Source organism: Dipodomys spectabilis, unplaced genomic scaffold (genome assembly GCF_019054845.1).
Source record: "Dipodomys spectabilis isolate Male_0828 unplaced genomic scaffold, ASM1905484v1 ptg000264l, whole genome shotgun sequence".
NCBI lineage: Eukaryota > Metazoa > Chordata > Mammalia > Rodentia > Heteromyidae > Dipodomys > Dipodomys spectabilis.
This window is the reverse complement of record NW_024870941.1, coordinates 507395-533793: the sequence shown is the minus strand read 5'-3', so window position 1 is coordinate 533793 and position 26399 is coordinate 507395. Positions and strand designations below refer to the sequence as shown.

At 37.2% G+C, this 26399-nt stretch overlaps 1 long non-coding RNA gene across 1 annotated transcript in view; it reads right to left on the bottom strand.

The window, feature by feature from the left end:
• LOC122125311 overlaps positions 1–26399 on the bottom strand; it is a 187812-nt gene that overhangs the window by 23097 nt on the left and 138316 nt on the right. The window contains exon 2 of the long non-coding RNA XR_006150751.1: positions 12201–12206. This is a non-coding gene — a long non-coding RNA (uncharacterized LOC122125311). The remainder of the gene's footprint in view (positions 1–12200; positions 12207–26399) is intronic.

The following is a 26399-nucleotide window of genomic DNA, read 5'->3' as shown; positions in this document are numbered from 1 at the left end:
AGACGTGTGCTGTGTGTGGTGCCTAAGTGTTTGTGCATATTTTAGCTGATGTTGCTGATGTTAAAAGCGGTTCTGTCAATATTATTCACTGAAGCTCAAACTAAGTCTAAGCCAAAACATATTTGCATGTGTACCTGTGAATATATTTATGTGTATAATTGTGCATGTAAAAATAGCATGCTATTTATAAACATTCAATATTTCAGCAATTATTTCCATACTTAAACATTTAAGAAATTATTTTCAGTCTCATCAGTTCTTTAGAGGAAGAGCAAACCTTACCAGACCATGGGATTCTTCAAATGTCTTGAGCTTTTTTTTACATGCTTTGGGTTTGGCCAGTCCCAAAGCCAATGTTTGCCAAGTCTTTTTTCCTTTAATTTTTAAACCCACATGTAGTTCAAGAGAACTTTATGCATATGTTTTTTATTCATTTACACTTAACTCATCAAAAAAGTTTTAAGGAAATTTAAAGTCCAACAAACCTTCAAACTTTCTGTTATTAAAGCCCTCTAAATGTTAATAAATCCTAGTTACTTGAGATTGGTATTTATACAGTAATCAGAGCTTCTAGTCTTATGGATGTATCTAACCAAATGTTTGTTTCATTAATGGACTCATGTTTTGGGGGTTGTTTCTTAGTATGAGGAGCTCTTGCTGTCAAGGCTACCAAATCCAGCATCTGTTTCCAAGTACCAGTGATGGCTCTCATTGGATGGTCCACATGACTCCTGTTTTCCCCATGACCACTGAAATGTCCTTGTGACATAGACAGAAAAGGTTTTAAGTACTCAGTGAAATCAAGGGGAGCTTGAGATCATGATGTTATCCTTTGACATAGTGGTATAGCTCTCGGGTGGGAATTGCCCTCAAGCAACACCACATTCATTTCCTGACATCAAGAGTTAAGCTTGAACTGTCAAACAACAGCCAGTGCTAGATAATGAGATTTTTGCTGTCTGGCTGATTCTCTTCATCTGAAGATTCTTCATCCACTGCCAACATTGAACAAAATGGATTTTTCTTCTATTTGTTTCATGTTTGATTAAAGGAGATGGCATATTTGGGTCTGGATTTTATTTTTGGATTTAAGGAAAAAAAGTTAACTTTCTTATAACTTTTGCAACTACGGAATAAATGAAGTGGACTATGCTAGAGACTCTATTTTATGTAGTTAGTAAGACAGAAGGTTTATGAGCTATGTGTTGATAGACAGATTTATGTGATTATTGATACTGATGCTACCAATGCTACCAAAATTTTTAAATATTGGTATCATTGTTCATGTTTCAAATAATGTAAAAAGAACATAGTAGTATATTTGCTTTTAATCCTCGAAGAGTTTAATTTATTAACTAATTAATTAATTTGTCACTGTCCTGGGGCTTGAACTCAGGAACTGGACATTGTCCCATGAACATTTTTGCTCAAGGCTAGCACTTTACCACTAGAGCCACAGATCTACTTCTGGCTTTTTGGTGGTTAACTGGAAATACGTATTGCATGGACTTTCCTACCTGGGCTGGATTCAAACTGTGATTCTCAGATTTCAGCCTCCTGAGTAGCTAGGATTACAGATGTGAGCCACTGGCACCTGGCTATTTATTTTTTCTATTTAAACAAGATATACTGTGTACTTACTGATGGCAAAAGTTGGAAACCACTGGGATCAGTGATTTTTCAGAGATAAATTAGAGACCACTCCTATTTTGAAGGTTCTTAATTTAATATTCAGAATATACTTTGGAATGCAAAGTTTCCATGTAGCAACATTTCTTGAGGGTATTCCTAACTGATATTTTTCTTTTCCCTGAAATTTTCTCCACATGTCTATAAGTGGTTCATACAGTAGTAGTACCTTCTTTATGACAATTCATCTTTCTTTCTACTCAGAGCTGACCGATCCAAGTATGACCATCTGAATCCAGCTATATTAAAAAATTATCTCTTGAAAATTTGAGGGTTAGAGAAACAGACTGTATGTTGTTAGTACCAGTAGTTAATGATGATGGTATTCAGAAAGAAGGTTTTTATATGGCTACCCACTGAAGTCCTATAAAGTTGTCTAAGATCTGTTTATATGAAGAGTAATTTTTCTGTTGCTGGAGATTTTTCTATAATCACAAGCTTGGTAGACAAACATCAGGTCATCTTATTTTCTCCATATTCTGTTTATCAGGAAACTGAGTACAAGTTACTGTCTAGGGTGTTTGGTATCTCCTACAGCTAAAATCAATGGATTAGAAGAAAATACATTCTCACCATAGACAATTCCAGGATTATGTAGGTTATCAACAGAAATGAGTTCCCCATTGCTCTAGGACAGCCGTTTTATTTTTTCTTGTTTGCTGTTGGCTAGAAGTTATTCTCAGACCACAGAAGCCTCTTTTAGGTAAGAGCCACATAGCCCACAACAACACATTCTTTTTCTTTTTCTTTTACTTTTTCTTTTTTCTTTTTTTTTTGTAGGTCCTGGGGGCTGAACTCTGAGCCTGGGCACTGTCCCTCAGCTCTTCAGCTCAAGGCTAGTGCTCTACCACTTGAGCCACAGTGCCACTTCCAGCTTTTTTCTACCTATGTCATGCTGAGGAATCGAACTCAGGGTCTCACGCATGGGAGGCAAGTACTCTACCACTGAGCTAACTTCCCAGCCCAACAACACATTCTTTTGGAACCAACAGGAAAACTGTGTCTGCTATGGTAGAGTTGGATTTAATGTACCATAATCATTAATGGGCTATCCATCATATTCATAGCATTAGATCATCACAGAATCCAATTTCGGTATTTAGGTTTAGTAGTTCACTTGTTGAATAACTTGATGCCCTTTAAAATTGCATACATGCGGATTATGCATATGAATGTATGTATGTATAAATGTATGTATGTATGTATGTATGTATGTATGTATAAGGACATGTGTGTTCCTTCCTAGCTCTTGGTTTTGTTTTGTTTTTGCTAGTTACAATAAAGAAAACTAACCAAAGAAGTACACATTTAATTCCCACAAGAATCTCAGCAAAGGGCAAGTATTTTTAGTATGGAATCATATGAATTAATTCACCTGCTATCAATACTCTGATAATTGATTTATAAAGATAGAAAGGAAACTTTATTATTCATGTGACAACTTCTTGGGCCTTGTAAATATTTAAGGCCTTTCAAAGAAGAGTGGGGTTGTTTCTAATTTGCTTTCCTCAGCCATACAATATGTCTCATTGATGCTTATTTTGTGGAGAACATAGTAGGCCTTGTAGAGTATATGAATTCAACTATATTGGAAGCTCTTTCACTCAATTTTCAGGCAAGGGCTTTCACAAGTTAATTGATGTTCTCAGTTATTCTGCAAATATCACTGGCTGAAGCTATTGACATCTCAGCCTCCAAAGCAACAGGCTTCTTCTCTTTGCCATACGTTGCCCCCCCTTAGTGAATTACATACTTATGATGAACTGACTGTGTCTGCTTCCAAACCTGTTTATAGCAGATGTTCTTGCTATAGCAATCATGTATTACAATTAAGAATTATATAAAATGAGGCCATGTGTGTATAGGAACAGATTATAACAGATTATAATTTCTAGTTTTGCTATAAAAACTAAGTAGAATACTTTAGAAAGAAAGGCTCAGTGCATATAGTTTGCTTTCAAGAACTTCATTAAGTAATTGAAATAGACTTGAGTGAAATCCTTCTGTTAAATGGAGAAAAAATGATGACTTACTTTCTAAGAATATTCAATTTTGGTTTTAACTTCAACTAAACTAAAATAATAGATTACATATGATAGTTCTGAATAATGGCAGAACATGGCGTAGTGGGGTACAGCTCTTTAGTAGGGTGCTTGCCCAGCATATGGGAGGCCCTTGGTTTAGGTATCAACCTTGTAATAGCAAAATAAAACTAATTAAAAGAGAAAATCAGCTTAGTATTCCAATGTATACATGTAACATGGATGAGAAAACATTGGGCCAAATCCAGGTCTTAACCATATAAAACTCTGTATTAAAAATGAATGTTTTAAGATACATGTGTATCATATTTTATAGTTCCCTTTCTTCATTTTCAGTAACTTCTGATTATCCAGTCAATCACATTCTATGCTATAATTGGGAGGGAGAGTCTCAGAGAGGATAAATTTTTGTTTCCTTTTTAAACAAATTTTATTATAAGGTAATATGCATGCTACCATTTCATAAGACAGATAATGAGTACATTTCTTTTTGGACAATGTCAACCTTCCTTTACTCTCCCAGTTTTTCCCTCCCATCCCCACTCACAAGTTGTAGAGTTCATTTTCAACATAGTGTCTAATATTAGACACTAGATAAAGTAGGGGGAAAACAAAGGAGGAGGCAACAATGCTCACTAGGAAATGTACTCATTACAGTTCCCTATTTTTACAATAAAAACATATAAAAAAGACTAAAAAAAAAGAGGATCTCTATCAAAGCAGTTTTGCAGGTGCCTAGTCATTAATCTTCAAATATATTGAAAATGACATTTTCTGGAGTGAGTTGCTGAGTATCTTCTCATTCATATGTTAGCAGGTGCATAGATCACCCTCAAGCTCCAGCCTATAGCTTTCTCCATATAAGACATGCTTTAGTGTACCATTATTTTATTGTGTGTTTTCTGTTTTTCTCTGTGGCAGTTCTCTGTACTGTGATGCTACAATTGGAAAAGAGTGCTATCAAATTTTCTGAATAAAGATTTGGAAACATAAGGGTATAAGTGTGCCAATGAACTGTCACTGCTAAATCAGAGATAATGAGCTCAGATCTGGATAATACGACTAACTGATTAGCTCTGTGGTCTAGTTGAACTATAGAAATTCAGCTTCTTCATCTCTAAATGGACTCTAGAAGACTCTAATAAACTTTCAAGAGCCTTCCCCCCAAACACAGGAATAAAGCAGCTTCCTCAACCAAAAGTCACTATGATTTCTTCTATAGGAAATAAACGAGCATGGTTACCCCAGACTAGGCTTGAGGACGAAATGGAAGTCAACATCCTGGATAAGGGAATGTTCTTGGAGGAAACCTGGAAGGAAAACCATGAAGTACACATAGATTTTCTTGAATGGTGACAAATAGCTCGGTTTGGTCTTGTTTCATGAAAATGGATTGAACCTGAATCTAGAGCAGAGATAAGGAATGACTAATCACCAGAACTCCCGGGCTAAGGATTTGATTTGAGCTGATCAGATCAATCATGATCTCACTAATGTTTTTCTCTCCCTCCAACATACCTGGTTCTTCAACCACTAAGCCTGAGTGCTTTCTCCTGTCCCACGGCTTCTCAAAAGATATCCCCATCACCAACGATGCCTCTATTTTTTTATTCTAAAATCACTCCGTGTAAATACTAATGATAAAATCACATATCTAAGGACCTGGAAACAACTTAGAGTGCTCTAGAAGTGTGAACGACATTTTTCACCAAGTATTAACTATAAAATAAGTAAGGCACAGTTGACCAAAAGTAATAGTATTGGTGTTAAAAGTCTTCTCATCCAGTATTTATAAAAATGGAGGGAAACTGGAGCATTGATTTAGTGCCTTTTTTAGGAGAAATATGTAGTTACAAAAATGATGATAAAAGACTTTTTCTTTTGGAAGAAGCAGAAATCATCCTCTAGAGGAATCAAAAAGTTCCTCTAGAGAATAGCACCCAAGCGCTCCACACCCCCCCCCCAACAGTCTCCCTTATAATCATTACTAATGCAGGCATAATCAGATCAACCTACTGCACTGCATTAACAAACTCATAGATCATTTTCATCTCAAGACTTGTTTTCAATGAACATAAAACTTAACCTTGCAGAGTTATTGACTTCCCTGGGACTCTGTTGGAAGAAGTCAGCTTTCTCTTGGCCCCAGACAAGGAGTGCGGGAGGGGTGTAGAAGCTAGTAGAAGGAAGCAGACAGCTTGGTGGGTGATCGGAATAGAAGCTGGGAGCTAGCAACTCATGTCGCTTTAGAATACTTTTTGCTGAATTGAGAACAGCTTTTGTGGGTGCTGGTTCTGATGCTTGGCTTCTTGGCACCCATCCTCCCTCGTGAAAATGGATGCCAAACTTCAAACTTGTTGTTATTATAGGAAATTGAGGGTCAGCTTTTATTGCATTGTTTGTTTCCAAGAAATAAATCCTTTTTCTGGAAACTAAGGAGCAGGACTTCTACCAGAGTCTGGCTTAAGAATATTTGGAAGGCACTCTTCTTTGTTGTTTTATATTCTCTCTTATTTTCTATTAGTTCAATTCTGAGTAAACCACTATGCAGATACACAAAACAGTTGTGGACCCAAAATAAATGGAAAAACGTTTCTCTCCTTCTCTTTCTCTCTCCTCTCCTTTCTCCCCTCTCTTTCTCACTCTCCTTCCTTTTCTCTCCCTCTCTCTACCTCATTCTCTCTGTCTCTCTGTCTCTGTCTCTTTCCCTCTTTCTCATCACAGAAATGACAGAAACTAATTTAAGGTTAATGTGTGAATAACCAAGGAAAGATAATGAACATGTTTTCCAACTTTACTCAGCCCTGACACTTGTGATTCGAGTCATGTTGTTCTTTCTTTGGAATTCAGAGGATTCCTCTAACAGCCAAGCAAAGCCGTCATTCCTCAGCATGCTTTCCTGTGATGACAAGCCAGCGCAGGCAGTGCACAGCCCGGTGTGTGAGAGCTTGACTCACCCTTGGCTCCAGGCTGAGTCTCATCCTCATGCTAACCTGGCAAAATAAGACTTGGGATCGAAGTTACCCAATTGACTGGCCACAGAGCTCCTCCACCTTCTCAACTTTTAGAATCTGTTATTTTTCCTTAGGATGTACAACTGGGAAGAATTTTTTTCTCCTGCCGATTCAAATTGGGCATAACGACAGAGCAGATGGTGCTGGTGAGTTAAGTAACAGCAGAACACAGAGGACAACTTGTTTTCTAAAACAAATGGCTCTTCTTGGAAGGTACACTATAATAGAGCTGACAGAAGTCAAAATCAATTTCAGGGAATTCTTTAAATGATCTACATGCTAGATATTTCCCAAACTATACTGTGAAGTATTTAGAGGCCCTATAGTTCTATTTCTCTTAGGTTTCGAAGTTGATATGCCATAGAGGAGAAGGGAACTGGCGAATACCAATCATTGATTCTGGCTTCTAGATATCATGTCATTGCTTTTATACTTTCTATTCCTGATCTCTCAGAATCCCACCAATCAAGGAACAAAGAAACCAGAGAAAAGCATCTGTATTCATTTTTTCTGTTGAAAATAATGCAGCTCAAAGATTTTCAGTGACAGTTCTAAGTGGAGCCAAGGGGCGAGAGGCAGATAAATGAAGTGGGGAGGGAGAGAATGCAGTCAAGAATGCATTGTATGTACCACAAAATTAAGAAAAATAAGGGGACTGAACAGGGGTGAAGAATGTTGAAAAGAGTGACACAGATCAAGATGCAATGTATTTTGTTATCATTTGTGGAGGGGAAGGGAAAAAACAAATTGTTTAAATAGGGAGACAGGTGGACCCATTGCAACAATGAGATGTACAAGACATGATGTTGAAAAATGAACTTTACAACTTTTGCAAGAGGTCTGGGGGTGGGAATGGGAAGGGATGGTAAGGGGAAACAAAGGAGGTGGTAACAATGCTTGATAAGAAATGTACTCATTACCTTGCCCATGTAATTGTAACCTCTCTGTACAGTATTTTCACAATAAAAATAATTAAGTATCAAAAAACGTCCAATAAATCCTACAAAATTAAGAAGAGTGAGGTAAGGGGTGGGTTGGGAGGGGTGGAAGAGAACATGGAGAGGGGTCACATTGGTCAAGTTGCACTATATTCATAAACTGTTTGTTGAATGGCAACTCCTTTGCACACCTACTTAACGATAATAAAAGTATGTTTAAAAATAGTGAGCTCCATCTATAGGAGTGACCTGTTTATTATTCATTTATTCATGTACATTTGCATATACCCTTAATTTATGTTTTGTGCTCATCCTGGAGAGCCTATCAAGCATCAGAACATCAGAATTTCTGCTTACACAGGACTTACAGTATTCAATGAAACAGTCAAACAGTAATAAGATAGCAAATAAACAAAACAACAACAACAAAAAACCAAGCAAGACTGATATAAGAACACACTGACCGTGCATATAGTCTGAGTGTGGATTGAGAGAACAAGAGGGTCAAGAAGTCATGTCTCATCTGAGATCATAAATATCAGTGGGATGTTGTGGTAGAAAGGTAGGTGTTGGTGGCGAAAAAGATAAAAGCAGGGAAACTACACTAGGTGGGGAAGAAAAGGTATGTGAAGATCAGGAGTTAAGTCAGATGGTGGCAAATGTGAGACCCTGAAAGTTTTTTAGGGTGGGATGATGATGGTTGGGATATGGTAGAGAGAGTGAGCTGTAGATACCTGGATGGGGCCTTTTTGATCAGAGGATTTTTTAGAGTGCAACAGTTTGGAAACTGACATGCAGAGAACTTAAACCAGAGGCTGCAGGTCCAGGTAGAACCTGCTAGAGTAGTTTAGGTGGTAAATGAAACAGATATGTATTTAGGCAGTAGAGATGTAAGAGGACTGGATAGATTCAAATAATAGCTAGAGGATAGAGCCAATAGAATTTGTGGAGAGATGAATGGCATGGATTGATATAAAGAGAAAGAAAGAGACTCAGGTATTGGTGGCCCTGTATAAGGGAAGGGGTAGGATCATCACGACTTGTTATATATTTTCAGTCTATGTGGACTCCTATGACTTCTCCCTCTGATTACTACCCTACCACAGAAGCCTGGTGGCAAGGGACAGCATTCTTACTGCAGAAAACCACATATAGCATCTAAGATATCATTCTAGTAAACTTTAAGTTGCTTGGGGGTTAGATTAATGGAAGAATATAGAGCCAAATTTATTTGCCTTTAAATAGGCTTTATATACTGAGGGGATTTTTGATTTCTATGCAGCAGATTTAAAGTCCTCTTTGTGGGTACCATAATATCTCACCAATTAAAAAATTCAGGAAATTGAAGACCCATTCTGAAATGCTGATTTTGACTAAACACACACACACACACACACACACACACACACACACACATTTGAGTGTCAAAGCTAAGGAGGATTATAAACTCATCTGGTTCCAATCATTCTCATGAATAAGAATAACAACTGGTTGGGGGAAATGAATTTCCCTGCTTAGAGAGTCATTGACCAAAACATTATTTTCTCTCACATGTGGAAACTAACTCTAATTTATAAATATACAAGTAAATACATACGGGGTAGTATGCAACTACACACAAACATATTAACTGAAGTATGTTATTTGCAGGAGAGAATTCAAATGGTGTCATTCCTTAGAAAACTGAACTCACAGTTCAATAAAATGAGTACCAGGAAACTGGGACTTGACAGGTTGGGAGTGGAGGGGTGTTAGGGGCAGTAGCGTAGATGGATGAAATGAGAAAGGGAGAAGAGAATACATTCATATAATGAACTCATATCCTATGAATAGGAAAATTGAGAGGAAGGGTTGTGTTAGGTGGGAGGGGGAGATTGCTGGAAAGGGGGACATCGATCAAGATGCGCTGTCCATATAAACTGATTTGTCGAATAGCAACTCTTTTGTGCAATGACTTAGATAATAAAACACATAATAAACAACAACAGTGACAACATTGCTATATCTTCCGTTTTTCTAACATCGACAGCCTGGTTGTTTAAAAATAAAGGAACACCAGAGGCTACTTATTGTGTCTGCCCTGCAATTAGGATTCAGTTTAGCGCATTTTCTATCTGAAAGGATTGTTTTTCTTAGTTGTCTCAGAGGAGAAAAAAACTGAATCTTCAGAATATCTAAGCAACTTGACTGAGCTAATGATGCAGAATGAGCCCAGTCTTCAATCAAATGCACTGAACTGCAAATTCCAGGTTTTCTCCATTGAACCCCTCACAGGCATCCCAACCAGAAGGAATTCTCAGGGAAGCAGTCACAGATCAGATCCCTCTTCAGGGATCAAGGTTTCTTCGATGCCAAGGATGAACACAACCATTTCCTCTGATGAAGATCTGATGATCAGGCAGCTGTTGACAGTACCTTGGATTTTAAAGATCAATGTGAAGTACCAAAGTTTTTCACCAACATCTCCTGTGGATCCTAATCTCCATTGAGTGAAATAAGGATGTGACATAAAACTAAATCACTACTTTTTTAAAAAAAAATACATGCAAACATATTGTAATTTATTTTAATGTTTTCCAATGTCAGCCTTTCCTTTTCTGCTTTTATTGGGGGAAAAATTCTTCTTAAGAGGAAAGATTAGTTAAGCAGGCTACTCATTTTTGCAGTCTTCGTGATCCAGGCTAGCACAGCTACCAATTTAGGAGTGAAGTGGGTAATCTTCTAAACAGTCAAGCAGAGTTGTTTGGCAGACCAGCCCCACGGGGCTCAGAGAGAGTCACAGCCATTTGGCACTGCTACATTCTGTGACGTCTTACAGTTTCCTCTCAATGGCCATTATATTAAGAAAAAATTTACAGCTCACGATCAGCAGCTGTTCTTCTAAATAAAACAATACACTTTATTCTTTTCCTTTTAGTATGCCAGAATCCTACATTGTGTGAGTCAGAGCCATGTACTTGACATTTTATGGAAACTGCTTAATCCTTAAAAACACATGGGAAATGCTGTCATTTTTTTTTCTCTTGTTCATTTGTGTGTGTCCATCTGTTCCTCCATCTCACTTGTCCTTGTATTCATTCAGTCACTCACTCCTTTGTGAGTTGACTTGTGATTTTTATATATACGTGTATCATGTAAAATGCATAATATTTGCCTATGAATAATCTTCAGGTGTATAATTCAGTGGCATTCATTCCATCCATATTGCCACCTAACTTGTGAGAGTTCTTCCCAATTTCTTCTATTACCCTACAAGTCTATTCATTCCTCTTTAAGGTAACCAATATTAGAGATCTGCTATGGCTAAAGTTCTATAAGAGGGTTTGTGTGAGGTTGCTGGCCTTAACTCTGTTGTCAGATGTGTGAAAGAACTGGAACTCTGGTGAGGCACACATGCCCTTCATCTTCATTTCCTTCTCATACTTGCTACCTAACAATAGCACCTCAAGCTTCCACTAATCTGTAGTTGCATTTAATTCTCGTGATATGATCTTAGCTACCTCCCTAATCCCAGTTATCCCTGGGATAGCTTCTGTACGATAATTTACTAGACCAAAAGCCCTTATTAGCAAGTGATTTATAACAGAACTATTATCCACAACAACCAGAAAACAACACTAAACACTTGAATTCTGCCAGCCTATGACCCTTAAATATGACCAACTTGCAGCAACTCTGCTATTAACACCTCTGCTCCTTGTAAACATGTCCTCTTAGGTAAACAAAACCTAAGTCAAGCAAGACAAACTCTGGGCTGCAGGATAGCAGCTTTTTGAAAGATCTCGTCATTCTAATAGAAGAACAGGAAATTCTTCCAGTGACAGGGGAAGCATCATCCTCAACAGAGGGAAGATACTCTAGCAAAGGTTTGGATCCTGGCCAGCAAGTGAGTTTATTCTACCTCTCTTACTTAGTACCTACCCAGATAGCTAATCCCATGACTTCTCAGATTTTCAATTTTTCCATATGTAAAAATCAAAATATAATAATTATGAATGATGTTGATATATTGTAATCATAAGGAATGATAGACCAGGTCTTTGAGTGCTCTCTATCTGACAGGCCTTAATCTATGTCCTTCACTTATATTTATTCATTTAGTCACTGGAGCAGCACCATAAGGTGATTGTCACATCATCCCCATTTCTCAGAAGACAGAGGTACTGAGTTGAAGTACTTGACAAAGGTTATTTTACTGGTAGGGACTATTCTTCCTGCAAATCCATATAGTCTGCCTTCAGATTCTATAATGAATCATTTACATTCCTCTATCCTAAGAATATGAGAAAAGTGCCACCCTTGTTATGGATATTCAAATAGAGTGTTATACATTGGTATCTATCTTGTTAGGGTTTCCTACCACACTCACTGTTATAACCATACTGTAATATCACATTGTCTCTTAAATTATGCAAAGATTTCTGAATTCCCCGCTTCCCTTTACTCCTATCTTTTGGTCCATTTTCCCTAAAGCAAACTCTAAGGAGGACATGAGTGATCAAGTGACCCCATCATACACAATCCTTCTGGCACCTCCCATACTCAGAATAATTATGTCCAAGTTCATGATATGTCCCGAGAGGATTCTGATACTACCAGATGCTAGAACCTCATACCTGTAACCTAGCTACTCATGGATCATGGTTCAGAACTGGTCTGGGCAGAAAAATCCTTGAGTTTCTTATCTGAAATGAACCAGCAGAGATCCAGAAGTGTAGGTGTGGCTCAAGTGATAGTGCACCAATTGGAGTGAAGAAGACAAGTGAGAGGGCCAGTTCCCTGAGTTCAAGTCCCAGCACTTGCATGCAAACAAATGAACAAGATTCGGGTACTATGTCTTCAACATTTATCACCTCACCTCTTCAAATCCAGTTTATCCTCCAGATATACTGAGGTACATGTGAAGTATTTGTTTTCACAGTTGTGAATGATCCTTCATGCCCCATGATTTTGCACATTCTGGTTGTCCTTCTTCTTACTGACCTAACAACCCTGGTAAGTTTTCAAAAGACAGATCAAACATATTCCCCCATTCTCAGTTTGTATTTTATTCCCTCAGCCACCTAAATACCTATTTGTAAAGAATAGATTCTATCATTAAAATCAGATTCCAAGTTTTTCCTCTAGAATTCTTACCTCCACCGCCCCTCTATCACAAGTCAAACACCTCACAGCTTAAAATGAATTCCAGTAGCTTCCAGGCTCGTATCCATATCTTTATCCCTATCCATTTCCTTATCATTGATTCTAACTAGCTTATGCTTTTCACCTGTAAGCTTAGAAAAATGGAAGTAGTATAGGAGTTGAACTAAACCTAAGTTATTCAGCCCAAATCTTATCAAAATATGGAGCTATTCTAGAGATCTGTGTGATGCAAAGGTGATTTTGGGATTTCCATTGAGAGGATACATTTATTTTGTATAGCAACAGAGAGAGAGAGAGACAGAGAGACAGACAGACAGAGACAGATAGAGGCAGAGATGCAGAGAAGAGAGAAAGAAAGAGATACAGAGACAGCAAAGACAGAGATAGCAGGAGAGAGGCAAAGAAAGACAGAGAGAAACAGAGACATACCAAGAGACAGAGAAAGAAAGAAGGAGTAGAGAAAGAAGAGGAAATATTCTTAATTTCTCTGTATGCCATAATCAATAAATGACAATAAATGGATACACGTGCAAACACATTTATTCATGCATATATACAGAGAATAGACAGCAAGACAGATAAATAGATATTTTCTCCCACAAGAAAGAAGATACTACATCAGTCCAACTGTGCTCCTGTTATCCTTGGCATGGAATATAGACCTTCTCGTGAAATATATTATTAATCTTTATACTGAAAAACATTTGAAGATTGTTTTCTTTTTTTCCAGTACAGTTTGTTATACAATATAATTCTTTCTATGAGTCACTGGAACTCGACATTATTATAATTAAATTAAAAACTAATAATTCAATGTCAACTTTTGAGGGAAAGGTTTGTCCTTAGTTTCCATTCCTTTCCCAAATTTACCATATTTCTATTCCAAAACTTCTGTCTTGAATAATGTATCATAAACATCTTTAACAGTAGCATACTCTCTCTCTCTCTCACTCTCTCTCTCTCTCTCTCTCTCTCTCTCTCTCTCACACACACACACACACACACACACACACCCCATTATCTTATTTTGTTTAATCAGTGTGGGAATTTTTGCTTTGCTTTTTGTTCTTTTTTTTATGTCGGACATGGCTTGAACTCATGACCTAGGTGCCTTCCTTGAGCTCTTTTCTACTTGTAGCCATGGCACCACTTCCAGTGGCTAATTGGAGATAAGAGTCTCACAGATCTTCCTAGCCTGGAAGGCTTTGAACCACAATCCTCAAATTTCAGCCTCCTCAGGAGCTAGGATTACAGGCATAAGCCATAAGCACTCAGTCAGCATGAGGTTTGAAGTAGACAATTCAATTCATTCACTCATTCATTCAACTCTACATTTCTTTGCAGGGTGCAAGGTTTGAATTCAAGAACTCTTCCCTGTGGGTCATGCCTCTGGTCCTTTCGGTTTTAGTTGCTTTCTCAGGTAGGATGTCACATTTTTGCTCAGGCTGACCTTGAACCACAATCTTTGGCCTCTGCTTCCAACTAGCCAGAATTACAGGTGTGTACACTATGCCTATCTTTGCCTGACTTGACCCGAACTATGATTGGCCTCCCATCCACGCTTTCGCCATATGCATTCTTCAGTACTGTGTACTGTTAATCACTAAAGGAGCATGATATATTTATTTGTCTTCCTGAAGCTTACAATACAGTGAATTACTCAAACAAGAAAGCAGGCAGTATCATCAGATTAAACATGATTTGTTTCAGTTGCTATGAGATAACACAGACAGGCAAATACTCCAGGCTAAGAGGGATAGGAAAACCTATTGGAGAAAAATGATACTTATTTATAACTTTTTTATTTAATAAAGAAAAAACTTTAAAAAATGTTGTTTGTACTAGTTTTTCATTCTCTGAAGACTGTCTTTGAGCAGGTAAGAACACTATCTCCACTGTAGTAGGATCAACAGGATTAATTTTCACATATTCCTTGAACTTGGAGGTTTATTGCGACTGAGCAATCCTAACAAAGTACAGTTGCTTTTCCTCTTCATTTACCCAAATGTGATTTATTCTAATCATTGCTATAACTAATGCTATATTCTGTTTCCTGAAATCCTAGTTCTTTGAACTCAAGACACTTAACCTTAAGCTTGTGTTTATGAATTCTGTGGCTTTGATGGACTTTGAAGGAATGTCATTCAACCTAGACATTGAATCTTATGTAACTACTTGTGAATCCTTCATTCTTCACAGATTGTATAATTGATACACTTATTGTCCCTATTCATTCAACAAATGCCTATTCAGTCCTGTTCTATGCCACGTTAGTCTAGACTTCTTAATCTTATCAGCACTTATGAATGAATGAATCCAAATAAATGGCTCTTGTCAGGAAAAGATGAATGTGAAGAGCTAGGAAGTTATACCTATTCCAGAAGAAATAAATCATTGGTAAAATGGAAATGTTTTATTTTGTTCATTCTTGCTTATTTGTCTCTTGAGTTTTAGACACCAAACATCTATTCCTTTAAGATCATTGTTTTAAAATACATTTTCCTAGTTTAAGTATAGAAAGATTTGACATTAACTTTACAAATTCAGTAATTGTGCTTCTCCGTCTTCTCCTGACACCAAACTTCTTGATAAATTGCTTCTTGCTCAATGGCCATAATTTCATCCTTTTCACTCTGGTTCTTTTGCTGAGAACAAGTAAACTTTAATCATTTAAAAAGAAAACTTTCTCTTTAAATTTAAAAGGTGGTATGCTGCTGTAGAAAAAGCTTTAAGTCAGAAAGACTAGAAATGAAGCTCATTTTATTTTCATCAGTAATAACTTGGAGTGGTTATGAAATATCTCCCAGTCTAGTGTCCTAGTAAATAACAGAAGGAAACCAAACTTTAATACTAGCTTGTAGAAGGAAGAAATAAGATATAGCATAATACTTGCCTCAAAGTATCAATACTTCAGAAAATCATCTTACTTCCATTAGTCGCCATGTTGGTATTGTTGCCTGAGGTCCAGATAAGATGCTTGGCCAAAGTTAGTGGTTAATTCTGGCTTGCACTTGAGCCTTCTAACATCTGGTCACTGTTCTGTCATTTACAGCACTTTCTGATGAACTTCAAGTATGGTAAGCATTATAAGCATCACAAATGATATTTTCACTTCTTTAGGCCTCAGAGCTCACATTTCTAGGCTGTTTAAATAGTGCTAAACAATTGAAACACTCGTTCTCTGACATTCAGTGACAATTCTTTGTGACATTAACCTACAACAGAATGGCTTTTGGGATGGGTCAGTTACCATTTCATTCCCTTCTCTGCTTTACAAGGATCAATTTAGACTACTCAAGTCTAGAACGAGCCCAACCTAAAAATTACAGTGATGTCAGTTCACTATTTGCTTTAACCTAACTGACACTGCAAAAATACAGGAGTTGAACGGCATGAACTTCATGAAACCTCTTCCTTCTTCCAATGTAGCATTTCTTCTCTTTGAAAAAGGCTTAGAAATACAATAATACTACCTTGTTAGGCCATGAAGAAGGATGAAATACAGAGGCATGTTTGCAGCAGGAAGTAAAAGTAGAGATGAATTATCTGGAAACACTATGAGTCCAAATTAAAAAGATGCTATTATTTTGAATGACCTGTAAGTTGTTCAAGTTCAAGCACTTGAAAACTCTGGTCAAAATAAGACAGACTAGCAATATTCTCTTATAAGCTGTAATAAATATTAATAAATGTTTGGAGTTAGAAGGAATCCTGGTAATGTCTTACCTGACTTTTCTGTATTCTTGTGTTTGTGGGAGAGTTTAAAAGAAAAAACCAAGATCCAGAAAAATTAAGACAGTTTCCATGGTTGCAGGTTAAGCCAGGCTTGAACATAAGCCTTCTAAGACTAATTCAGTCTTCTGATTTTCCTGATGCAAGTCAGGTATTAGAAACATCCCCCAAAGCATTCCTACATATTTTATGCCTTGTAATTAATAATTCTAAACAGTTTACGGAATAAATTATAGAATAAGGCAGTTATTTTTTCACATTTACTTACACAATTAGTGATCACTTAAGTAATATACACTCAGCTCCGAGATGTAGATTTAACCGATGAACCAAATACCTTTTTATTAAGGAATTGGCAAGATTTGTTTCTTGTTTCAGGTTGTAAATGATTCCACAGTGTGTTGTTCAGACTCCATGTGTTACAGGACTTTCTTTGGCGGCTTTTGGTGTTGAGTTCTAATTTTATTCCCTTGTGGTTTGAGAGAATGCAAGGTATAACTTCAATGTTTCTGAATTTGGACAAGTTTGCTTTGTGACCTAAAATGTGGTATATTTTGGAAAATGTTCCATGTGCTGCTGAGAAAAAAAGTGTATTCTGATCCTTCTGGGTGAAATATTCTGTAGATGTCTGTTAAATCTAGTTGATCTGTGCAGTTGTTTAGATCTGCCGTTTCTCTGTTGAGTTTTTGCCGAGTTGATCTATCTAGTGGGGATAGTGGTGTGTTAAAGTCCCCAACAATTAGTGTCTTTGGATCTATGTGAGATTTGAGAGAAAGTAGTGTTTCTTGGATAAATTTGGGTGCTCCGTTGTTTGGCAAATAGAGGTTTAGAATTGTAATATCCTCCTGAAGGAGAGATCCCTTAATTAGTATGTAGCGACCTTCTTTATCTCTTCTCACGAATTTTAATTTGAAGTCTATTTCATCTGATATTAGGATTGCAACTCCCGCCTGTTTATGGGGGCCGTTTGCTTGGTAGATTTTGTTCCAGCCTTTCATACTGAAAATGTGTTTGCTTTTATGGGCAAGGTGTGACTCCTAAAGGCAGCAGATAGAAGGATTATGCTTTTTAATCCAACTAGACAGTCTATGTCGCTTAATTGGAGAGTTAAGTCCATTAATGTTGAGAGATAGGACTGAGAGGTATTTGGGAGTTCCTGCCATTCCACCTTCTTGGGGGTTGCGGCAACTGCGTTCTTCCTATGGTTCTTGGATTCTCAGTTTGGGTGTGGTTTCTTGGCTTTTATTGTGGTCTTGTTGGTTTTCTATGTGTAGGACATCTTTAAGTGTCTTTTATAGGGCTGGTTTGGTGGAGATATATTGTTTCAGTTTTTCTTTCCTATGGAAGGTTTTTATTTGACCTTCAATTAGGAAGGAGAGTTTAGCTGGGTACAGTATTCTTGGTTGATAGTTGTCTTTAGGGTATGGCATACAATCATTCCAGGCTCTTCTTGCTTTAATTGTCTCTGCTGAGAAATCTGAGGTGATTCTAATTGGTTTCCCTTTATAGGTGATTGATCTTTTCTCCTTGACAGCTTTAAGGAACTTTTCATTGGTCTGAATTGATCCTGTGTGGATTATAATGTGATGGTGGTATGTCCTGTTTTGGTCTGGTGTTATACTTACATTTTTATTTGGAGCTGAGCAAAACTGCAATTTTAATTATGCAAAGAACTGCCACAAACATGGTTCTGACTCCACCTACAAGAGAGTTTGTAAGTGCTTTCTAAGAAGTCAATTGCAGCACTTGATGGTATATAAGGACATCTTAAAAAGAAGAGTTCCTCCATCTTGGAATATCTTGTTTATGTCAGCTTTATAGCATCTTACCCAAGAGGGAATTTAGAAGAGTTTCGTAACTGGTTGAAAGGGGATTTCCAGTGACTCATCACATAGGACTTAGTTTGAGCTGTGAAGCAATAAATATGGGAAATGGACAAGCATTTGAGAAAGAGAAGTGGCTGCACAGAATCATCACTGAATGTTTATACAGATGCAGAAAATATAATTCGTTTCCTATTTGAAAAACATCTCTTGTGTTACTCAGTATTCTGTCTGCACTATAGATATAGTAAAGTTTCTATTAATATCTTTTCTCTTCCAGGTGCACATCTTGTCAGAAGGTGTTCTCTTTCCTTCTTGGTAAGGGATGTTCAGCTGGATTAGTTGAGTGGGTTTTAGAAAGGGCTTGAGCTCACTCTCCATCAGGACTCTAAAATTTAATTTTAGCTCCAAGTGTTGATGGAAAAGATAACAGAGTGCAGTCCACTCTTCAGTGGACATGAAACTGGAGAAGGGCAGGAGGCCAAAAATAAGGCCCTACCCGAAGACATGGACTTCAGCACTTGGAGTACTTGCAGTCCTTTTCTTGTTAATGGTCCTGCACAGCCAGTGGACCAAACCTCATAGGGCCACCAGGGTCCCGCTGGACAGAAGCAGAGTTCCGTGTTCTGAACACCAAGTTCAGCAGAAAGAAATGTACCTCAAATAGCCTTGCTCACACAGAAACTGCTCTGGGGCCTCTTGGTCGTATGGCCCTGCTCTATTTGCAATTGTCACACTGCAGGAAGATAAGTATTGATAGCAGAAGGACAGAGTTTAGTTTAGAGCAAAGACTTCTGTGAAATGCTATTAATTAGCCCCTCTCTGAGATATCTCCTTATCTATATGAAGGAGGAATACTAAAGAAAAAGAAATTGTGTTCTATGAAAAAATGTAATATGCTCTTTTGTTTTCTTAATGTGGAATTTCCGAGATATGTTTTGGAATACATTTGTTAAAATCTTTGACAACAGAGATGGTCATATCTATCCTGTTTACAGCCAATAAAATTACAGCCAATAAAAATTGGTAGCTTCTTACAACCACAACTTGAATGTTCACATTTATGGCTGACCAATTATTCATGATGCTACAAACTCTTTTTATCCTATACTTTATGTGGGTCAATGAGAACACAGAATTAGAACTATAACTTTAAAAAATTATACTTATTTTCTTCAAGTACTTAAACAAAGGAGTTGATATTCAACAAAGCAGCTTATACATTCAATCCATCTTTTACTTGATGCTGATAGGTCTGTGGGTTTATTTCCGGGTCTCCTACTCTGTCCCATTGGTCCTTGGGTCAGTTTTTGTGTCAGTACCAAACTATTTCCATTAGTATACTTCTGTGGTAGAATTTGAAGTTTGATATTGTTATACCTCCAGCACTACTATTATTGCTCAAGATTGCTTCTGTGATTCAGGGCATTTTGTGATTCTGTATGAATTTTCTGATTGTTTACTCTTTCTTGTTGAAAAATGATGATGTGGTGCCGATAAGTATTGCAATGAATTTTTAAGTTGCTTTGGGCAGGATTGCCACTTTAACAATATTAATTCTGACAGTCCAGGAATGTGGAAGGTCTTTCCACTTCCTTATGTCTTCTATGATTTCCTCTTTCAAACTTTTATAGTTTTTACTGTAGAATTCCTTCACATTCTTGGTTAATTCCTAGGTATTTTTTTGGAGACCATTGCAAATGAAGTTGTTTTTCTGATTTCAGTCTTGATCTTCTCATTGTTGGCATACAGAAGAGCTACTGATTTTTGTGGGTTGGTTTTATACATGTTATTTTATTAGAGTTTTAAATCCTATAGAGTGCTTTAAACATCGAATCATGACACCTGCAAATAGGGATAGTCTTATTTCTTCCTTCTCTATTTAGATACCCATTTTGCCTTTTTCTTGACTTACTTCACTTGCTAGAAATTCCAATACTGTTTTGAGGAGGAATGGTGAGAGTGGACATTTTTCTCTTGTTCCAGATTTTAGTTGAAATGGTTTTTAGCTTCTCACCATTAAGTATAATGTTGGCTGTAGGTTTGTCATAAATAGCCTTTATTATGTTGAAGAATGCTTCATGCATTCCTAGCTTTTTATCATAAAAGGATGCTTTTTCTATGTCTATTGAGATAATCATGTAAACCTTATTCTTACTTCTGTTGATGTTCTATATTACATTTACAAATAGGCATCTAGTATTTTATAAGGGAGGTAAAAACACAGGCTAGAAGAAAGACAGCCTCTTCAACACACCGCACCACCAAAAGTAGATAGTCACATGCAGAAAACGGAAACTGGATCTTTTTCTATCACCTTGCAACAACTCAAAATGGACCAAAAACCTCAATGTAAGACTTAAAACCATGAAACTATTGCAGGAAGGAATAGGAGACACATTAGAACTCCTTGGCACAGGTAAAGATTTCTGAGTAAAGATCTAGAAGCATAACAAATCAAAGAAAGACTTAGCTATTTGGGGTCTTTTATTGTTCCATATGAATTTTTGGATTGCCTCTTCTATTTCCTTGAAGAATGAGGTTGGAAAATTGGTAGGTATCACACTGAATGTGTAATAGCTTTGGGAAGCATTGCCATTTTCACAATGTTGATCCTGCTAATCCAGGAGCATGAAAAAAAAGATGCAGTTCCCGTCTGTACAGTATCTTTAATATATATATATATATATAGATAGATAGATAAAGAAATAAAATAGAGAGACTTAGCAAAGGGGATTGTATCAAACTAAAAAGTTTCTGCACAGCAAAGGACATAGCCAACAAGCTAATAGCCTATAAGCCGGGTGCCAGTGGCTCACGCCTGTAATACTAGCTACTCAGGAGGCTGAGATCTGAGGATCATGGTTCAAAGCCAGCCCAGGCAGAAAAGTCCGTGAGACTCTGATCTCCAATAAAAACCACTAGAAAACCGGAAGTGGCACTGTGGCTCAAGAAGTAGAGTGCTTGCCTTGAGCTGAAGAGGGCAGGGGAAGGTCCAGGCCCAGAGTTCAAACTCTACAACAGAACAAACAACAGCAAGAAAAATAGCCTACAGAATGGGAGAATATTTTTCGCAGCTATATACCAGACAATATCCAGAACACACAAAGTGTTTAAATAATTCAACTCTTGAAGAATGAGCTAATGAGTTAAAGAGAGTCTTCTTAGAAGAAGAAGTAAAAATGATCAATAGATTTGAAGAAACATTCAACATCTCTGGCCATAAAGGAAATTCAAACCAAAACAGACCCTACCCTCACTTACAATGGCCATTTTTCAAGAAAATAATCACAGATGCTGTTAAATATGTGGCAAAATGGAAACTTTAATAAACTGCTGGTGTGACTGTAAATTTGTTCACCCACTCTGGAAAATAATAGAGAGGTTCCTCAAAAACTAAACATAGAACTATCCTATAAACCAGCAATACTACTCCAGGGCATTTATGCAAAAGATTATAAACCAGGATACAATAAAGCCACCACTACAACCATGTTCATTGTAGCACCACTCACCATAACTAAGTTAGGGATCACCCCAGATGCCCCTTAATGGATGAATGGGTCAAGAAACTGTAGTATATATACATAATCAAATTTTACTCATTCATTAGAAAGAATAATATTGTGCCAGGTGTAAGAAATGGAAAGACCTAGAAAAAAATGTATGAAGTGAACAAAGACAGACAAGAGAGACAAAGGTGGCATTCTTTCCTCCATATGTGGAAGCTAGAATTAGCTTGTAAACTAGTAAGTACATTCTACATTCTTCAGGTGGTATGCAAGTATTTATAAATGTACTAACTGAAATGTGGTATATCCCATAAGAACTCAAACAGTGTAATTCCTAAGAAAGAAAAAGTCATAGTTCACCAAAATGAACACTGAGAAATGAGGTGGAATGGCAGCATGGGGATAGGGGCCAACCAGAATGCAACCAAGAATTCAATGTATATTCTACAAAACTTTTCCAAAGTGAGGGAAGGGGAGGGCTGAGGAGAGTGGGTGAAAATTTTGAAAGGGATGACACCTTTCAAGATGCACTGTATTCATAAACTGCTTTGTTAAATGTCAGTTCCTTTGTACAATTACTGAAAGATACTTAAAATATTAAAAAATACAATGCATCTTCATTCTCTCCCATTCCTCCCAGGCTTATCTCACCCCTCAATTATTTTTTTTTTAATTTTGGAGGATATGCCTTGCATTCTCCCTGCCATTTCTCTCTTCATTCATCTACCCCCTTCCTCTTGACCCTACCTTCCACTTTTTCATTTCTTTGTGTTTAATCTGTTGCATGTTGAGTTTTGCTAAGTAATTACAGTTTTAGAACTCCCATTTGGGATTTTCAAATAACCCTAAAATCTTTACAAAGAATTGTCAATTTAGAATCCATGACTGTAAGAGATTTTTCAGTTCAGAAATATTATTACCTTTCAATTGTATTTTGTAAATACTACTGAGGTCATTCTGCAGGAAGGTGAGCCCTTAAAGCAAACTGACTGTTATCTGTATAAGAAGAAAATAAACACAGAAAAAAAGACTATGCAACAAGAGGGGTAGAGAATGGAGTGATTCAGCTGCAAGCCTAGGCATGCTGATGATGATCAGCAACTACTCAAAGCTAGAAAGAGGCAAAGAAGCAAGAAAGACCCATCTCCTAGAGCCTTTGGAGAGAATGCAGTCATCCTGACACTTTGATATAATACCTCTGGCCTACAGAGCTATAACAGAGTAAATAGCTATTTTTAGCCTGCTAGTTGAGGTACTTTATCATGGCATGCTAGAAATAGGCAGAAATTGTCTCACATTGAAAGTGTCAACATAGTTATTATTTTGAAGACATTCAGAATGCTCCACTTCTTTCCCTGCTGGCCATCCAACACTTACTCAACTAGCTACAAAGAACCACATCAGTGATTTTCTGCCTTGGGAAACCTTTGAAATCCATCTAGTATTTTCTCCCCAGAATTCCTCTTGTTTTTGTGGTCCTGGAGTTTCAACTCAGGGTCCCATGTTGGTTAAATTGGTGCAACATTGTTGAGCCATTCCTCCATCCCAGTTTTTCACTGATAATATTAAAGATAGAATCTCACTTCCCACCTAGGCATATACCTGAGTTGGAATATACCTACATTGAGGGTTTCTCATTGTTGTCTGGATCACAGAAATGAATGCTACATATAGTTTCCCTCCATGGAGAAGGACTTTTTATGGACTTTTTATCTCAAAAGGCCTGGTACTGTGTTTTTCCCATCCCAGCCTTCTACATAGTTTGGGATGGCCAGAGTGTGCCACTGCATCTTGTCTTTGACTGACTCACTAACTTTTCTGCTCAGAGTGGCCTTAATTTTGGTCCTCCTACTTTTAGTCTCGAGGATTCCATTGCTAGGATCACAGGTCTATACCACCAGCACTCAGCATATTCTCTGGATATTTTCCTAATTATCGTGACCTGAATGTACGTTAATGACATTTTGAATGCACCATAATAGATAACTTACTTTTTCCAAATGTTATGGACCTTTGAGATGTGGATAAAATTGTCACCATTATGTAGGGTCAAATGTGTATGAATCTTATTATGTTTGATGTATTATGAAATCATAACTAATTCTGTCGTGTGAACATTTTCAAATGATGAAAATATCTCTGAAATGACTGACATCACTCAGCCAAACCATCAGCACTAGTAAGTATCAGAGACAGGATTTGATCCCAGAACACATCTGATTCTAGAGAGTGCACTTTCTGCTTCTGTCTTTTAGCAAGACCTCAGAATGGTAACCAGTAACCAGTAACCAAAGTCCTCAATTGCCCTTGCTGTCACTGAAGAAACCTGAGATTTTTGACCAGCAACAAGAGCTGAGTACACATATATTCAGGACATGTGGCTAGTGCCAACCTGGAGAGCTGGAAGCCAGAGCCTTCAGCAAACAGACCTCTTGTAATCTCTTGAAATCAAGTCCAGAATATCCCAGCTTTCCCATGGGATGGCTCACTCTGATCCAATTGCCTAAAATAGCACTTCAGCTTTTAGAAATCGCAGGTTGAGTTACATTAATTAGTAAGTAAGAGCAAAAAGAATGACAGGAAGCAGTTACCACAGCATTCTTTCATCCTATTTCTAGTCATTGTTTTCAGTTCTTCCTTCCCGTTTTGCCTGGCTTACTAGAGTGAAGTTAAATAAAACCTTGGAATTCTCTTTTTGCTTTTTTTGCATATATATTTTATTGTAAAGATACTGTACAGAGGGGCTGCAGTTATATGAGTAAGGCAATGAGTACATTTCCTATCAAGCATTGTTACCTCCTGCTTTGATTTTCCCCTACCATTCCTTCCCTCACCACTTCACCAACTCCCTCCCACCCCCCAAGAAGTTGTAAAATTCATTTTCAACATAGTGACTTGTACATCTCATCGTTTCATGGGTCAATCCTTTTAAAACTTGGAATTCTTTTTTTTTTTACTGTGTTATTTATTTTTGTTGTTGTTGTGAAAATACTATACAGAGGGGTTACAATTACATGGGCAAGGTAATGAGTACACTTCTTATCAAGCATTGTTGCCTCCTCCTTTGTTTCTTCTTCCCACCTTTCCATCCCTAACCATCATCCTCCCACTCTCCCTGCCTCGCCAAAGTTGTACAGTTCATTTTTGACGACTTGTACATCTCATTGTTGCAGTGGGTCCACCTGTATCCCTATATAAACAATTTGTTTTTGTCCTTCCCCTCCACAAATTATACCAATATCAAATACAGTGAGAACAGGGGTTATACCATGTTGGAGGGACATACAAAGCAACAAAGAAATCATCTTAGAAATATGTTAGAAACAACATTTGAATACTTATCTTGGAATTCTTAAGCTATACAATACCTGGACAAGTTCTATCACTTCTCCCTTGCTAACAGAAGACCAAATGCCAGGGAACATTTGGTAACCTGCAAAGTGCTACATCAAGAGCTATCACCATTACTTTAAAAATACTGACATTACATTTCTTCATAATTTTTACAGGCACATTACTAGTTCATTCCCATCATCTTAATTACTTAAAGTCTATTTTTGTTGCTGGGGCAATACTCTCCCCTAATCCATGGGAAATATGCTTCAAGACCTGAAACCACAATATAGTTTTTCCTATATATAAGTACCTGAGATAAAGTATAATTTGTAAATTAAGCATAAAAAGAAATTGATAACAATAATAAGATGGAACTGTAACAAGATAATATTGTTTTCCTGTCTCTCTCAAAATATCTCACTAAGGATTAAAAGATGGCTCACTGGGATGGAGGGTGGAGGATAGGATTCCACAAGATTCCACAGGATTCCGTCCCCAGCTACTCACAGCACCTTGCAACTTAAAACACATCAACTGTTTGCTTCTGGATTTATTTTCCATTTTGTCTTTTCAGGAGACAAGTGTCTGTGGGTAACTGTAACAAGAAATGGATGAGGTACGACTATTGTGTTTATCTTATTAAACCAGTGTCTTAGTCATGTATGGCTGGGGAGATTTTCAGAAAATAATTCCAGAAGTATATGCAAATATATGTATGTATATACTTCTATGATATATGTATATATATATCACATATATGTACTTTTGAGTATATTACATATATTCTTCTAGATGAATAATCCCATTAAGGGTCAGAGATGATTTTCTATAATTCTGATACTCAGGAAGTTGAGGAGAGAATATGAATTTGAGGACAGACTTGATTTCACAGGGATTCTTTCTCAATACAAACAACAAATAACAAAAAATGTACACAAGGCTTCCACTCTCATGATTTCATCTATCTTCACATACCATCACACCAAGGGTTAAGGTTTTAGCCTATGAATTTGTGGGAGATTCAAGCATGCAATCCACAGTAAATAATATGTGATTTGAGGCAACAGTTTTTGCTCATACAACAAGATCCTATCTATTCTGTAAATGAAAGAGCAAGTAATGCAGAGTGGTTAATTTTTGAATATTTACAGAAGCATGAAATGTTTGA